The sequence below is a fragment of the Ornithodoros turicata genome, chromosome 1 (assembly GCF_037126465.1).
Source record: "Ornithodoros turicata isolate Travis chromosome 1, ASM3712646v1, whole genome shotgun sequence".
Taxonomy (NCBI): Eukaryota; Metazoa; Arthropoda; class Arachnida; order Ixodida; family Argasidae; genus Ornithodoros; species Ornithodoros turicata.
Genome location: NC_088201.1, coordinates 197,718,527 through 197,730,150, shown reverse-complemented (window position 1 = coordinate 197,730,150; position 11,624 = coordinate 197,718,527). Strand labels below are relative to the sequence as shown.

At 45.3% G+C, this 11,624-nt stretch overlaps 1 long non-coding RNA gene across 3 annotated transcripts in view; it reads right to left on the bottom strand.

Moving 5' to 3' along the window:
- Positions 1 to 820: 820 nt before the first annotated feature.
- LOC135378928 (uncharacterized) overlaps positions 821 to 11,624 on the bottom strand; it is a 68,082-nt gene continuing 57,278 nt past the window's right edge. Inside the window, exons 3-8 of one of the 3 annotated variants that reach the window (XR_010418641.1) lie at positions 2,340 to 2,972; positions 1,650 to 1,721; positions 1,518 to 1,589; positions 1,386 to 1,457; positions 1,254 to 1,325; positions 823 to 1,193 (exon numbers count right to left, since the gene is read on the bottom strand). This is a non-coding gene — a long non-coding RNA (uncharacterized LOC135378928). Of the gene's footprint in view, positions 1,194 to 1,253; positions 1,326 to 1,385; positions 1,458 to 1,517; positions 1,590 to 1,649; positions 2,973 to 11,624 lie in introns of all 3 variants that reach the window. The other 2 variants (XR_010418640.1, XR_010418642.1) reach the window with 2 other exon arrangements.

Here is an 11,624-nt window from a genome sequence, read left to right as displayed (position 1 = left end):
ATGAGGATGATGCTGACGGCGCTGACGGGGTCTTAGAGGGAGTCCATCAGGCCGGTACTTTCAAGGAAATTGATAAAGGGAAGGAAGACAGACATATGCTTTCGTTTGTCGCGGCACGGTGCGAATACTCAATGTAATACGCAGGGTTGCCCCATTGAGCAGTTTTTTTTTTGCGCTTTTTTCCTTTCGAATGTTCCGTGGGGATGATAGAAGACGCGAACTCTATCAAAATTTGTGATAGCATGGTTGTGCAAGTGGATACGGTCATATACGGCATCCTGGGTATAGTTTCGAAAAAAATCCCGATCCCGTCCCGGAATTCCGGGATCCACATTTCGAAATTCCGAAATCACGGGAATGTAAAACGGCTCGGGATTCCGAACCCTACTGCCTGCCTTTACATCGGTTGCCCATGTACCGTCATTGTGGATTACCCAAATGTGTTCTGTTTATGTGTTTCTAGATGTCTACAACACTGGTGTAGCGCAGACCACACGTGCGTTCTGCAACACTACAAGAGGTTACAATTAAAGTGTCGTACTCAGCATATCATATTTCACTTTTTCATGCATCGTCTTATAGTGTATTATTGAACTGAAGCGTGCAACTTCAATGACAAGCAAATGGCATCGTCGATTATATAGTGGTGCCCTTGAACTCCTTCAAGCGGTATGAGGAAGAACGCAACACCAGGATTACTGCCACCCTGTGGTCTCACATAGGAAGTACGGGTATGGGTGCCGAATACAGCAGTTACCGGGATGCTATAGTCTTCGTCATGAGGGTGGCAGACTGTAAAAAATTTCACCGTAAAAAAAACGGGCAAATGCAAGGAAAGTTGGCTGCCAAACATTGGCCGTTTTTTTTACGGTGGCCCCGTATAAGTTGTGCCCGTGAAAAATACTGCATTGGCCAGTAATTTTAACAGGCATACGCCGTGTAGCATTACTGTGCTGTGGTCGTTAAAAAAACTGCATTGGCCAGTAATTTTAACTGGCATATGTAGTGTACCCTTATCGTGCTGTGCCCATCCCTGGAGCCCATCTTTTTTTTTTTTTTCTACATACAGTCGTAGCAATGAGAGCAGTTTAAGTAATGACCATGCGTAACACATTGTGATGTTTGTCACATCGGGATTTATTTTCTATGTACATAGTGATGAAAATGCGCCAATCACCTCTGGCATCAAAACCCTGCAAAGAGAAAGGAAATTGTTACAGGGAGCAGGGCAATTGACATGCAGTTATACTCACCGTTTATTTTTTCAAAGGAAGAACATTCGAAGGAACCATGTGCACCCATCAGTCAGCTCTGGCGTCAAAACTCTGCAAAGAGAAAGGAAACTGTTACAGGGAGCAGGGCAATTAACATGCAGTTATACTCACCGTTTATTTTTTCAAAGGAAGAACATTCGAAGGAACCATGTGCACCCATCAGTCAGCTCTGGCGTCAAAACTCTGCAAAGAGAAAGGAAACTGTTACAGGGAGCAGGGCAATTAACATGCAGTTATACTCACCGTTTATTTTTTCAAAGGAAGAACATTCGAAGGAACCACGTGCACCCATCAGTCAGCTCTGGCATCAAAACACTGCAAAGAGAAAGGAAACTGTTACAGGGAGCAGGGCATTTGACATGCAGTTATACTCACTGTTTATTTTTTCAAAGGAAGAACATTCGAAGGAGCCATGTGCACCCATCAGTCAGCTCTGGCATCGAAACACTGCAAAGAGAAAGGAGATTATACTCACTGTTTTATTTTTTCAATGGCAGAACATATGAAGGTGCACACAAAACGCGAAGACGGCACGGAACTTCTTCTGGCAGCGTTCATAAGGACATCTGATCATGACCCTCTCGTATGTGCTGCTTCATATGTGACACTATCTCTATATTCGTAGTGAACTGACGCGAGCACGAATGGACGTGACATACTTTCGTGGTTTTGGAGAGCAAATCGATTCGAGGCGACCGTCCTGATGTGTTCTTGTAACGTCCCAAAATGTGACATCTGAGTGTTGCATAGTTGGCCGCCGTGTACACACATAATGCATGACAACACGGTATTCTGCTCGCTTCATGTACATGTCTACAGTGGTCAACGTAGCCCATCAGAGTGTTAAAAACACAAGGGCACCTTCCGCGACGATACATTACAATAAGAGCGCCTTGATCACCCTACGAGCCAGGACGCATGACACACGGAGATCTGAAACTAGGGAGAAGCCTCACAGCAAACGCCACGATTTACTGGTGTCCCATAAGTTCAACAAAAACAAGGCATACGGTGCACCACGCTCAAATCGCAAAGAACAGGATGTGCGAACAGAAATGTGCTTACCTGGCTACGTGCATTCACGAGATTTACAACGACCACTTCGTCCTTCTTCCTCAACGATCGTCCGCGCACGATGTTCGGCGTCCGGCTGTTGTTAGAGTCACTAAATAAGCTACGCTTATTTAGTGACTCTAGCTGTTGTGAATGACGGCAATGACCCGTACTTGGCTTGGCCTTGCCTCCGCATTGAAGCTTTTGGCCGGCGCATGATGATGGCGCCACCGTTTTACGTAGTTTTCGCAGTATTTGTGATTACGGTAACACGCCGTCGTCAGATACTACTAAACGCCCGTAGAAATCACAGTATTTTTTTACAGTGCAGAGGGTTATCGTGTACGGCGTATTGAATGGCCATTCCAGGTTATCGTCATTGCGACCGGGGCACAGGCGTAGCGCACCCGCCAGATGCGGCTTTCCAGCCTGGTCCTCGGCAGTAACCTCTAGCTCGAAGGTGTAATCTTTCAACATGAACCTTCTACTGACTATTCTGTAATTTGCTCCGACTTCACCAAGTTTCACCAATTTGCTTATTCCTTTCGGCCTCCATTTTATCTCTGTATCTGCCACACACTCCAGGTTCCCATCCGCAATAGGGTTGTTTCGGTTATCTTCAATACACGGACTTGGTGGCCGCACCTGACAAAGATAGAAAAAACGACGTTATATGTGAAATGCAAATGCAAAAATGCAATATTCAAACGGATGAAGGTGGGAAAGAATGAGCATGCATACAAAGGATGTACATATGAGGAACATAATAGAGGGAAACGGCAATTGGGGAAGAGGCGCAATATTTGAAACAAAACATGAGACAGTGGAATGGTGAGAAGCAAATGTTACTAAATAGTAATAGTGAAGGCAGCTAGAGCAAAGAAGCAGATGAAGGCACCAAAAGTTAAGGTAAATAATATGCATATCACTTTTAAATTCGGCGTATGAGGAAAAAATAGGATATAAGGACGAACATGTATTTTCCGAAATTTGGCAGCGTGTCAGTGGATCATATGGTATAGTTTTCTGTACATAAAATGACGGGGTATTGCGAGGGGACCACAAGACTAGCGGAAATTTATGCGGCCTAGCAAGAATGGGGAGCTGACAACGCACACATGTAAATGAACGTGGAATCAGCAATTTGACACCGCGATGTTAGGGGGAGGAGTCGAAAGTGGTTTCAGAGAGTCGGGTAGTCGAACGAATCAAAGACAGGGATACCCCGGAGTTGGAACAAAGTGAAGCGCACGTTTCTGAACAGCTTCGAGGCGATTTTTCACACTAAGGCATAAAGCGTTCCATGCAACAGATGCATATTCTAGTTGTGGTAAAACGAGCGTCTTCTAGAGTTTAACAAAAACCGAGGGAGTTCCAAAAACTTGACACGTGTCAGTTAAGTAGCCCAGTGTCCGAAGAGCAGAACGACATACTGCGGCGACATGATCATGGGACGTCAGTATGGCTTCGGAGCAGCCTCCAAGATCACGGACACAACTAACCCGAGGTATTTCAGCACTTCACATGTAGCGGAAGAGTGTAAAGTTTGTTTTACAGGTAAACCAAGCATTGTTAGTTTTTGCAACGTTGACCTCGATGTGGTTGTTAGTGCCTGGTGTTCAAACAACAGTTATCCAATGAAGATGGGTAGAAATCCAGCGAACCGGTAGAGATGTAGGAAGGGAGTTGCCTCAGGACAGAAGCCGCCGATATTTCGAACAGAGACTGTTCTTCTTCTGGGCACCGTCCTCATCATTGGCATGGTATTTAAAGGGTTAGGTGTGACGTGTTTAAAGGTTCATGCGAATTGTGGGTCAACAGCCCCTAGAGAAGAAAGGGTCCGTACGGGCTTCTACGGCCGGAGTGAATGGCCGCTTTGTTAGAGTGTGGAGGGGATTATGTGGACGTAGTGATTTAGGCTCCCTCCTCGCAGCGACCGATCCTCGTAGTGACCCAGGATCTAGGCTCCAGACGGGGTACAGAAAAATGGGAGGTTCACGGACACGTGGACGAAACGGGACAACAGGCAAGAATTTGCAAGCATAGCGAAAGATAAGGAGGTCATTGGTTACGTGGGGAAAATTCCAGAACCCACGCATACACACGCGGCAAACGACAACACTCCAAACACAACCCGCACACACACAAAGTTCACGCAAACTGTGACACGGAAGACCACAAGCACGCAAACACAGACAGATGACATCGAGGAACACAGCGAGTCTCCACAGCCACTGACCCCACAGCCACCGACCCCACAGACACGACGCACGCGCACATCACGCGGAAAACACCGTTGACTATCTAATCACCAGCCTACCATGCAGTCAACGCACTTTCTATGAATGCGGAAACTCATGGAGAAACATAGCCGATACCTACATCATCTACGGATCTACACCCACCACCTGGCTCACAACACAGTACCTAAAGACCTCACCCCTAAAACAGTTCCTGCATTAGGAAACTGACACCTGAACTAGAGCTAGAGTGGGCATCAGCCCTTAGCAACACAGCCCGTACGCTTCTAGAAATATTAAAGAAACAGCGCCACGCGCAACTCGCTACGATCCAGGCCCATATAAACAATATCAGTCTCACCGACGCGGAGGCAAACACTCTCGAACTACACATTCAACAACTCAACCGCGAGCTAGCTAACAAGGAACACCCAAAACTCGGAAAACCTAATTCCAACAACGACACGGATACCAGACCCACTAACACAACACACGCAGCAGCCGAACAAATCATTTCCAGCACCACAACCACAACTCTCCGCAATATCGCTGGGCCACCCCGAGAAAACGCTGACGCCAGCACCGTAATAGATATATCACGCTCTCTAACCAGCGACGAACTACAAGTCCTCTGTAGGGGGTTAACATTCTGCCCTACACTCAATTCTGTTAACGAATACGAAATCCACAAAGACATATCAGACTTCGCGAGATGGCTACGCCTTAGACGATTATTCGCTGATACAACACAAGAAAACAACAACGACCTCCGGCTACCATCAACCTGGACACCAAATCACCCGAGAACCCGCATTAGACCTGTACATTAAACAAGTAAGCAACGACATCCTTCGCGGTATTTACCAAAGCTCGCGTGGTCACAACCTCACTAAAACACAGCGCAACATCATCAAAGCGCTAGCTAACAGAGATGATATCATTATCAAGCCCGCAGATCAGGGTGGGAGTATCGTCATCTGGCCCACAGATAAATATATTTCTGAAGCTCATAGGCAACTCAACAATACGCAACACTACCTCAAACTGGACCATGACCCAACAAAGGAGTACACGGCGCTAATAACCCATACCATACAGGACCTCCACGAACGAAAGCTTATCACATGTGAAGACCTCAGATATCTCACCCGATCAAACACCGGTGCAGGTCGTTTCTATTTACTGCCCAAAATTCACAAGGTACACGCCAACGAGCTATATACGGCTGACATCCCCGGCAGGCCAATTGTACCTAATAACAACACACCAACAGAAAGACTCTCGAAATTCCTGGACCACTATTTAAACCATATTCCGACAACACTGCCATCGTATGTACAAGACACACCCCACCTCCTCAGAATAATCAGAGATATAAACAACACTCGTACATTTGGTAGGGACACAATACTAGCCACGCTGGATGTGACATCACTGTATACTAACATCCCACACAACGACGGAATCACAGCCCCCTGCAATACTCTTTCTACAACAAACATCAGAAAAGACACGGAAACCATACTCGCTCTAATGGACTTGGTCCTTAAACTGAACTACTTCGAGTTCAATGGCGAATACTACCTACAAGTACACGGTACAAGTATGGGCACACCTGTTGCACCCACATACGCAAATATTTTCATGGGGTTCTTAGAAAACAAAGTTCTCAGCGCCGTCTCATTAAAACCCACTGTGTACCTTTGATACATCGATGATATACTGATAAGATGGGAACACGGGGAATATGAATTTCAAAAGTTCGTAGATCTACTGAACACCGCGCATAGCAACATAAAGTTCACATCACAACAGTCAACTCACTTAATTAACTTCCTCGACACCACAATATCACTAGACAATGGCAACCTCACCACAACCCTGTACAAAAAGCCAACTGACAAACAACAATACCTTGACTTCAAGAGTCACCACCAGCGTCACTGTAACGTTGGAATTCCTAATGGGCAGAGTGTAAGACTACGCAGAATTTGTTCAAACGACACAGATTACGCTGAGAAGCTTGACGAACTCTGCAGTACACTTGCCCAAAGGGACTATCCAGACTCTCTCCTAACCGAATTCCGTCGCAAGGCACTCACACTCGATCGAAACGAGGTTCTGGAAAACCGAAAAAATCCTGACGCGTGCCAAATATTCAAATCACAAGATATTCCAACGCACTTCCAAACATCAAAGCCATTCTACAGAAGCACGAGCCCCTCCTCCAAAGCAGTGACCGACTTAGGAACATATCCACAAATCCCATACAGGTGACATACCGACGCGCAAGAAACCTAGCAGACTCCTTGGTCAATGCCAAAATCAGCAAAACGAGCACCCCGTACACGGGAACACGACCCTGCAACCTCCCGCGCTGCAAAACATGCAAGCACGTTCAACACGCTAACTCCATCAAAAGCACTGCGAGCAATTACGCCCACCCCCGTTAACCAAGTATTCACATGTACAAGCTCCAATGTCATATACTGCATTGAATGCGGCGACTGCTCTATGCAATACATTGGTGAAACCGGCGAACAAATGAACAACCGCCTTACCGGACACAGAACCGACACGTCCAACAAACTCCCCAAAGCAGTCGCCGAACACTTTAACGTTCCTGGTCACAATTTTGACAACATTAAACTATATATTCTAGAAACCGGGTTTAGATCCACACGTGACAGACGTTATAGGGAGTCTTATCTCATATACAAGTTCAACGCTCTTCACCCGTCCGGTATCAACAAATCATAAGGCACCCTAGAAACACTTCACAAATAAAATATGCTTTTCCCTTCTACTTCCATTATCATCTGTTATGTTCTGCATGGCCACTGCTTTCTGCTCTCTTTATTGCATGCCACAGCTTTGTATTACAAATATATATTTAAAAAAACTTTGCTCGTTCTGGTATTTTCCCCACGTAACCACTAACCTCCTTATCTTTCGCTATGCTTGCCAATTCTTGCCTGTTGTCCCGTTTCGTCCACGTGTTCGTGAACCTTCCATTTTTCTGTAACCGGTCTGTAGCCTAGATCACTACGTTCACATAATCCCCTCCACACTCTAACAAAGCGGCCATTCACTCCGGCCGTAGAAGCCCGTATGGACCCTTTCTTCCCTCCGGGCTGTTGACCCGCAATTCGCATGAACCTTTAAACACGTCACACCTAACCCTTTAAATACCATGCCAATGATGAGGACGGTGCCCAGAAGAAGAACAGTCTCTGTTCGAAATATCGGCGGCTTCTGTCCTGAGGCAATTCCCTTCCTACATCTCTACCGGTTCGCTGGATTTCTACCCATCCAAGTACTCAAGTAGTACTTCAAGTACATTTCTGTGTACTTGTACTTTACTTTAAGTACATTTTAAATCGTGTACCTTTTACTGTACTTAAAGTACTTTTTTCCGAGTACTTTCCCATCAAGTACTCAAGTACCCAAAATTGGGCCCCAGACAAAAAATCACAAAAGATTATAAAAAATGCACCCTACTAAAAGCGCTAAAATGACAACAAGAAAAGGAAAACACACAGATAGCGCTATCTGTGTGTTTTCGTCTTCTTGCCATCACTTTAGCGCTTTTAGTGGGATGCAGTACCAACAGTCCCAGTCTGACATTATACCAAAAAAGGATTTTGGTGCTTTTAAAGAGCATATTTGTTGAAGCAAATCTATTGTTGAGATGCTTGAAATGTTGGAAAAATATTATCGCTTCTATGATTATGTAAAATGAATGGAATGCAAAGACAGGCACACATTATGACACTGCAACCGGCAGCACAATGACTTGGTCTGTTGTCATTTCCGTTCTCCTAATGCAAGGTTCTACTCGTTTTTTTATATTATTTCCTTCATTGGCAATTAATAATCATTCTATATCACAATGTGTGATTGGATTACATGGTGAACATTCGACGTTGTGTAAAAATGAAGGCTTAGATTGTGCTTCATATTTTTTTAACTTTCTTCATATTCTTTTTTGAAACATGGTATTTCAAAAAGCAGCTAGGAATGCCCAGAAATATATAATCGCTGTTGGCTCGTGCTTTTTTCCCCTTGAAATTTCCTAGCCTGTTATAGGAGAGGATTTCTACCGCAACACCACACTAGGCGGGTGATCTTGGGTCACTCGGGTATAATACTATTTTGCATAATCACAGCACAGCTGATTGATTACCTCTCTACATGTTACTGCAAATTATGCCATCTGATTTAGTCCATATTCGCGAGGTAGCACTTAAACTAGGACTTTATGGCTTCAGAGTATTTGTCAAGAATGCTCGCTAAGGTTTTGCCAAAAAAGGCAAGACACGGATACTAAACAGTGAAATGCAAAGTGATACAAATTAAATTGCCAATATACTTGATGAGTACTTAAGTACTTTGCGTAGTACTTTGTACTTTACTTGAAGTACATTTTGAATTGGGTACTTTGCACTGTACTTGAAGTACTAATGATACCAGCTACTTAGTACTTTACTTTAAGTATAATTTTGATGTACTTTGCCCATCACTGGTCTAAGGGTCTACGCTTTATGCTTGATGTGCTTTCGGAATGCTTCGTCGTTGAAGATACGTGATAACGTGCTGTGTGGCATTCGCCACCCGCACAAAAGTGCACATGCGCGTAGGTCGTACAGGGTCGGCCACACTTAAAAGTATCGCGGGACCGCATGACCTGCAAGAACGCCAGCGCCACGTAACGGATGCTCCTGGGTTTGAGACCTCGCGCCTAGCGAATGTTCGCCACCTCCCGGTTGGGTCCGTCATTGCTCTCGTAACACTGGCGGACGTGGAGACCCAGCGAGGGGAGATCCACCTGCTGTTGCTATTCAATCTCTGCTGGCGATGTTTTGATCAGTGCGTGGGGCGCCGTAATATTTTACTTTTACTCCTCGATTCCGATAAGACAGAGATTACGGCGAGCCACGCACTGATCAAAACATCGATAGAATAGCAACAGCAGGTTGGTCACCCCGCCTGCCAGTGATATGAGAGCAATGACGGACCCAACCGAGAGGTGGCGAACGTTCGTCAGGCGCGTTGTCTCAAACCCAGGAGCATCCGCTGTGCGGCGCTGGCATACTTGCAGGTCATGCGCTCCCGCGATACTTTTAAGTGTGGCCGACCCTGTACAAATGCACAGGCTTAGAATATCTTAAAACAGTGTCGCCTGCATGTTGCTGTGTCATTGAACATATAAATCTGTTTTTTCTTCCACCCGTTTTTCGAATGTGCTTGTCTGCTTGTACAAAAAAGTACAGAACTCCGACTTAACATAACAAAATAACAAGTTTTACTCAGACGTTTCGTCCGTCATGCGACGGACATCATCAGTGCCAAACTGAATGACAGATTATACAACCGGTCGCTATTTAAGGAGATGGCAGTATTGTTCGGGAAGGGGGCCACGGTTTATGTTACAATCCGAGGGGTCACCACGTATGTGCCAAGAGCCTAGCAGCTTCCTGGGTCCCCATCTTTGTTCGTGAACCAAGGTCACCGCGTTGTCGAAGTCGAAACAATGTCACGTGTCCCAACAATGCTCTGTAAGCTCCGTCTTGAACCGTGTGGCGTTGGTCGCGCTCTTTATGTCCCGTTTATGTTCTTTGAAACGAATGTTCCGTTTTCTGCCTGCCTCACCAATGTAGCACGTGTCAGAGTCTTGGCAGTGTACTTTGTAGACTGCTCCAGATTGGTCTTCCGGGGGGGACGGGGTCCTTCGGTTTCGATATAACACTTCGAAGTTTAACATGCGGTTTGAACATAGTCCTGATATCCAACGGAAATAAAGCCCGGCAGATAGATTCAGAAACACCTTTGACATAGGGGATGACAATGCGTGTCTGGCGAGTGCGGTCCCCGTCGCGCGCATATCATCGTCATCATGTATTTCTCTCTCTCTCGTCGCGCGCAAGTAAAATTTGTTATTTTGTTATGTTAAGTCGGAGTTCTCTTTTTTGTCCAGTAAAGTCATCTCCCGGTTTTTGGAGTATTTTTGCGTCTGCCTGTGGCCAGCCTTTCCATTATTCAGGTGAGAGGCAGAGTGGTTGGGGAATTTGCGCAGTTCAACGCTGGACTGAATTTTCACATCATGTCTGATTTTTGTATAATACGGTTGCTAGAATAGCAAAATATTAATGTGAAGATTGAGTGATTCATCATGTTGACAGGTTCGCGCCCAGAATACAAGACTTGGGAGTTATGTGCTACTACAAACTCGATCAGAGTATCTCAACGTATAGAATATCACCAGGTGGAATATAGAGATATATAGAAGAGAGATAAAGATAGAATATATCTCCAATATTGAATACCTGTCGAGAAAATGCAGGCAAGCTTCCCCCTCGACTTCACAGGATGTGTGTACTTCACTCTGGTGTATTTCATGGAAGCGATACATGACAGAACTACTTGACTACTACTTGGAATGGCGCCTGCATCCCTGCAGCCCCCGTACATCTCTTCCCGTATCCCTGCAAATCTTTTTCCTGAGGTGGTTGAATCCCCTGATGTTCCCCACACGGTCAGCATTTTATGTTTGTATTATTGCATTTGCTATTGTATTTGTGTTGTGTTTGTATTTTATTGATTCGTTTAAGCACTTCGCTGTAGAGCCAGGACTGCTCCTGGTATTCAAGACTATAACGTCTGCTTGGTTGTTATCAGGTTAATGTCGTCTGAACGGAACCTATCCTCGTTGTCTTCCTACGGTGAACTGAGCGTGTCTGCATATCATCTACACCATCGGCACGTGCGATTAGAAGTCAGCTATAACATCAGACGTCGCTGCGAACAGTCATCGTTGCCATATAAGCTTGTCAGCCTGCTTCTGAGATCCATTCTTTGAGCACTTCACTGTAGAGCCAGGACTGCTCCTGGTATTCAGGACTATAACGCCTGCTTGTTTGTTATCAGGTTGGGTAATTGCTATTCCTGTTTCTTCTTGCTAAGTCCTGGCTCTTGCGACTGTGTCTTGACAATGCCTACTAACATCGAGCTTGAAAAATAAATTAAAAACATGAAGGCCCAGTTAATGCAAGCTATT